The 6,000-nt window shown below is 45.6% G+C and overlaps 1 long non-coding RNA gene across 3 annotated transcripts in view; it reads right to left on the bottom strand.

Moving 5' to 3' along the window:
- The window catches only part of LOC142699071 (uncharacterized), a 246,420-nt gene that overhangs the window by 234,486 nt on the left and 5,934 nt on the right, over positions 1-6,000 (bottom strand). For 2 of the 3 annotated variants that reach the window (XR_012865968.1, XR_012865967.1), the window contains exon 6: positions 5,148-5,265. The exons of the other annotated variant lie outside the window; for it this stretch is intronic. This is a non-coding gene — a long non-coding RNA (uncharacterized LOC142699071). The remainder of the gene's footprint in view (positions 1-5,147; positions 5,266-6,000) is intronic. 3 annotated transcript variants of the gene reach the window in all.

Raw genomic sequence — 6,000 nt, 5'->3', positions numbered from 1 at the left:
TAACATAGCACAAGCAAGCTCCCACCCTCCCACCCTTGGTTTGTTACTCCTTAGGTCTTATGTACGTCTGTTTAGGAGCGTTGTGATTTAGTTTGTGTGCTTATTTAACTTGTTTTTCTTTTTTCCGGAGTAGGTTCTGTTGTCATGGCAGCTGGCGGGGGGAGTCCTTGAGGCCAGTCAGTACAAAATGGTGGGGGGGTCGCATCGGGGGTATGCGTCCCCCAAAAAAGGTACATGGTTGAAGACTTCATCGGGTGTTATCCCTTTGAAGTGGTCTTCTGGTAGAAGGTATATCACTTGAAGGCTTCATCGGGTGTTATCCCTTTGAAGTGGACTTCTAGTGGTCGGTATATCACTTGAGGGCTTCATCGGGTGTTATCCCCTTGAAGTGGACTTCTAGTGGTTGGAGCCATCTGCAGAGGTGAACGGTGCTTCCGAGCTGGTTTACGGCTGGAGGTAATTAGTGGTTTGCAGATGGCTAATTCGGTGTGTTCTTGAAAGGAACATCTGAAGGGGCTTCAAGGACTTCCTCTGCTCGGGTTAATGTTAACGTTTAATTGTTATTTATGATTCTGACCCATGTTGGGTCATGTGAATTATTAGGAGGAATTCTCTGGTGGATTCCTAACTAGTTATCCGAATGTTTCGGATTTAAATTGTTTTTATAAAACTGTGAAATTAATAAACGGCTGCTGTGGCCATTTCACATCCAACCTCGGTGTCATGTGTCTTTACTAAGTGGGGGTGGGGGGATAGTATGGTCTAAGGTTAACACACGACTCTACATAGGCAGGTCATGCTCTAGTGAGAAACACATAGGTTTCTATACTGTCTAGATGCCAAATTACGTGGCAAGTGACATTAAATTAAGCCAGTGGGCTGTATTGTGTAGCAGTAAATCTATCTCAAAACAGCAAAATTGAACTTTGGTTAACGTTACTGCGCTTTCTGTATTGACAGGCAGCGCAGTTGGAGTGATTCAAACTTGCCGTGCAGTGAGTATTAATGTCAGGTTATGAAAGTGCAATGAGTGAGCGCAAATTTTGCCAATTGCACTGCCATGCGATGTTGTTGCGGCACAGTGTGAACAGTTAGTTTACACCTGCACCCTCACGCTGGTGTCCCTGCGATCCAGAGCAGCAGCGTGGGGAGCAGCCGCAATATATGCTATAGCCGCGCTCAGCTGTCAGCTGGGAAGCGGTGTAAGGGAGCCGTCCCACAGTTGGACTCTGTTGTGAGAGCAGCCGTGATGTATTGAAGTAGCCGCGCTCAGCTGTCAGCCAAGAAGCGGTATCACGGAGTCGGCCTGCAGTTTGACTCTGCCCACAATAGAGTCTGACCCAGTATGTGCACTGGGTTTCAGAGCGGAGCGGTAAGTACTCCAGCGCCGAGACGTCAGAGCCACCCCGCAGGACAATCAGTCCTGCACGGCAAACTGCGGTCTGCTCCCGTGGGTGTCCTGTAGGACACAGCGGGGTGCGCTGCAGCCACGGTCGTGCAGTGAGCAAACAAGCAGCTGACAGCTGTCAGCCGCACAGTCGAGGATCGTGATAGAATTGTAGAGCAGGTTAGCCTGAGCTTGGACAGCTAAAATGTGCTAAGCACCCGACGCACGTTTCGCCTGCATTCTGGCTTCTTCTAGGCAACGCCATACAGCCCCCCTGTAGGGAACGCCATACAGCCCCCCCTGTAGGGAACGCCATACAGCCCCCCTGTAGGGAACGCCATACAGCCCCCTGTAGGGAACGCCATACAGCCCCCCCTGTAGGGAACGCCATACAGCCCCCCCCCTGCAGGGGCCGCCATACAGTCCCCCCCCTGCAGGGGATGCCATACAGTCTCCCCCCTGCAGGGGACGCCATACAGTCCCCCCCTGTAGGGAACGCCTTTCAGCCCCCCCCTGTAGGGAACGCCATACAGCGTCCCCAGCCCCCCCAAAAAATGCGACCTACAGTGTGTCCTACAAATAACATGCATCCCCTATCCACAGGACAGGGGATACATGTGTGATCGCTGGCAGCGATAAGGAGAACGGGGGACCGAAAGTCCCCCGAAGTTCTCCATGACTAACCTCGGACTTCCGGCGTCTGTGCAGCTCAATAAAAATGAAAGGAGCGCTGGTCACGCATGCGCACAAGCGCGACCGGCGCTCCATTCATTTCTACGGAGCTGCCGACACAGACCCCGGAAGTCCGAGGTTTCTGATGGAGAACTTCAGGGGACTTTCAGTCCCCCGTTCTCCCTATCAATGCCAGCGATCACACATGTATCCCCTATCCTGTGGATAGGGGATACATGTCTTTTGTTTAATGGCAGAGAGATACCTCCCTGCTCTGCCGTAGTGTTCAGGGGTGTCGCGCTGTAGCAGCCATAGCGGCTGCTAGCGGAGCCTCCGGCCATGGTTGGGGCCCGTGCCGGCGGGCGACACGGGCCACCCTCATGCCGCGGGCCCTGTAGCAGCATACATACATACATACATACATACATACATACATATATATCATGCATACATGCATACATATATATATATATATACATATATATATATATATATATATATATATATATATATATATATATATATACATATATATATATATATATATATATATGAAAAGAAGAAAAGATTTGATATCCAATAACCCAAGAAATTTTGTGGACCGAATGCCACACAGTGCTATCCTAGTAATTAAAGCAGAAAAGAAAAAACAAAAAACCCAAAAACCCTCTAGGATATATCAGCACTCACATGGGTATGTAGTAAAAATAAATAATTTTATTAATTAAGTAGTTAAAAAAGAGGAAAAAAAAGGTCATATCACAGACCAATTCCCATGAGGAAATACCAAAAAGTTAGATTAAAGAGACTCTGTCACCACATTATAAGTGTCCTGTCTCCTATATAAGGAGATCGGCGCTATAATGTAGGTGACAGTAATGCTTTTTATTTGAAAAAACGATATTTTTTCACAATGTTAGGAGCGATTTTGGTTTATGCTAATGAGCTTTCTTAATGCCCAAGTAGGCGTACTTTTACTTTCGACCAAGTGGGCGTTGTACAGAGGAGTGCATGACGCTGACCAATCAGCATCATGCACTCCTCTCCATTCATTTACACTGCACTAGCGATATAGTTATATCACTATGTGCAGTCACATAAACACACACTAACATTACTACAGTGTCCTGATAATGAATACACATGACCATCCAGCCTGGACGTCATGTGTACTCAGAATCCTGACACTTCTGACTCTTTTTTGTGAGATTCCAGCAACGGATACGAAATCTCGCGAGATCACGGAGCTAAACGAGATTTGGTTTCACTTGCCGGAATCTCACAAAAAAAGGGTCAGAAGTGTCAGGATTCTGAGTACACATGACGTCCAGGCTGGATGGTCATGTGTATTCATTATCAGGACACTGTAGTAATGTTAGTGTGTGTTTATGTGACTGCACATAGTGATATACCGTATATGTCGGCGTATAAGACGACTGGGCGTATAAGACGACCCCCAACTTTTACCCTTAAAATATAGAATTTAAGATATACTCACCATTTCGTGCAGGAGTGCTTCACTATGGCCATCGGCGGCAGGACCCAGGACTCTCTGTGTCTTTGAACTCGCGCATGCGCAGATAGGCGAGGTACATGATGGGGTTAATTACTATTAATGTGAGGAACATGGAGGGTAAATTCATCGCACTTCGCGCCTCACATTAATAAGTGAATGAAAGCCGTGTTTATTTCATTTTTTTACAGCGTACACATCATAAATGATGCAAAAACATTGTTGTGCGCGCCATTACTGAATGTGTGTATTTTATGTATTGAGACTTATTTTAATGTTTATTGTAAAAAAGGTGAATGTGTATATTTTTTTAAAAATGTAACCATACTTTGTTTTTACTTTATTTTTAAACTTTAATGTACTGACATATATCAGATATGTGCCAGTACATTAGCCTGTGGACAGATAGCACACAGGCTGTTGTTAGGACATACTTGGGTATATCCTAACAACAAGAGATATGGTCAGACAGCCCTGGGGTCCGTCAATAGACCCTGGGCTGTCTGCCCATATATGGTATGGCCCTCGATCGCGTCACAGGAATTCCCTGTGATGCGATCCAGGGGCATCCCCCCTTCTCACTTTCCCCTGAATGCTGCAGTCAGCTGTGATCGCAGCATTCACGGGAATAACGGCGGAGATGAGAGGTTCTCTGATCTCCGGCGTTATAGAGCGGGGCTGCGGCTGTGTAATACAGCCATTGCCCCGCTCCTGACAGGAAGTGCGCGCGCGGTCAGCATGAGGTGATGCGGCCGGCGCTGCACTAATGAGCGGCAGTTCAGGCACTGAAGACAACATGGGGGTGCTTTGTAGCGCGCCCGCCATGTTCTGTCTTCAATGCCGCAGATCATTAGTGCAACGCCGGCCGCATCACATGATGCTGACCCCGCGCGCATATGTCAGGACTCAGGAGCGGGGCTGTGGCTGAATTACACAGCCGCAGCCCCGCTCTCATAGTCATGTGTACTATACTGAGCTGTGCGGCTGCAACGTGCATCCCTAATGTCCAATATCTGGCATATAAGACGACCCCACACTTTTGATATTTTTTTAAGGGTGTAAAAAGTCGTCTTATACGCCGATATATACGGTAACTATATCGCTAGTGCAGTGTAAATGAATGGAGAGGAGTGGTGTAAATGAATGGAGAGGAGTGCATGATGCCGATTGGTCAGCGTCATACACTCCTCTGTACAACGCCCACTTGGTCGAAAGTAAAAGTACGCCCACTTGGGCATTAAGAAAGCTCATTAGCATAAACCAAAATCGCTCCTAACGTTGTGAAAAAAGATTGTTTTTTTTAAATAAAAAGCATTACTGTCACCTACATTATAGCGCCGATCTCCTTATATAGGAGACAGGACACTTATAATGTGGTGACAGAGTCTCTTTAAGGAGACACAATAAAAAAAAATATATATATATCATACATACATACATACCACTTGTGCCTGTGTCTACATGTACATATATTATCTCCATAAAATTACAAATTGAAAACACCAAAAATGTGGTTTTAAGCAGGAAATGTACAAAAAAAAAAGTAACAATCTATAAAATGCAGGGATTACACACCTAGAAAAATGAGGCGTCCACAAAGCTCCTATTTTCCTGGGAGCAGACAACCTGACGATTGCAGTTGTCTTGACGTGGTCCTGGCGGCCGTGTTCACCTTCAACCTTCACTATCACACCTTAGATATAGGATAGAGGAATTTATTTTTAAAAACAAATGCATTAAAATTCACATTTGTGCCTAAAACTCACATACAATCAGCGATTTAGAGAAAATATAATTTACAATGAATGGATCAAGGTGATAAAAGCTTATATATATATATATACCACATACATCTACAGCCACAAAAGTGTGCGCTATCAAAACACTGAAACAGAAGCCCTACAATATTTGGCCATCATACACAGATGTATTTGAAAAAAAAATACTGCACACAACAAGCAACTTCTACTGTATGCAACCAAAATCGCACATAGCACATAGCATAATACGTGTATAAAAATACAACTTAGGCCTTATTCACACCAGCGTATTGCACATCCGTGTTAGGCCTTATTCACACGAATGTGTGCATCTTGCAGTTCCGTGTGTCATCAGTGAATGGTGCGTGGCTGCGTGATTTCCACGCATATGCCATCCTTATGACACGCGGTTTTGATGTTTAGAAAAAGAAATGAAGGACGTGCTTTTATTTTTTCCTTCACTTATTTATCTACTGTTGCGCGAGTCACGTTCGACACACGGAAGTGCTTCCATGTGCTGTGCGTGATTTTCACGCACCCACTGACTTCAATGGGTGCGTGTTGCGCGAAAAACGGCCAAGTATAGGACATGTCGTGAGTTTTACGCAGCGGACACACGCTGCGTGAAAATCACGGACTGTCTGAACGGCCACATTGACTAACATAGG

This window comes from Rhinoderma darwinii, unplaced genomic scaffold, assembly GCF_050947455.1.
Source record: "Rhinoderma darwinii isolate aRhiDar2 unplaced genomic scaffold, aRhiDar2.hap1 Scaffold_125, whole genome shotgun sequence".
Lineage (NCBI taxonomy): Eukaryota > Metazoa > Chordata > Amphibia > Anura > Rhinodermatidae > Rhinoderma > Rhinoderma darwinii.
This window is presented reverse-complemented; position numbering and strand designations above follow the sequence as displayed.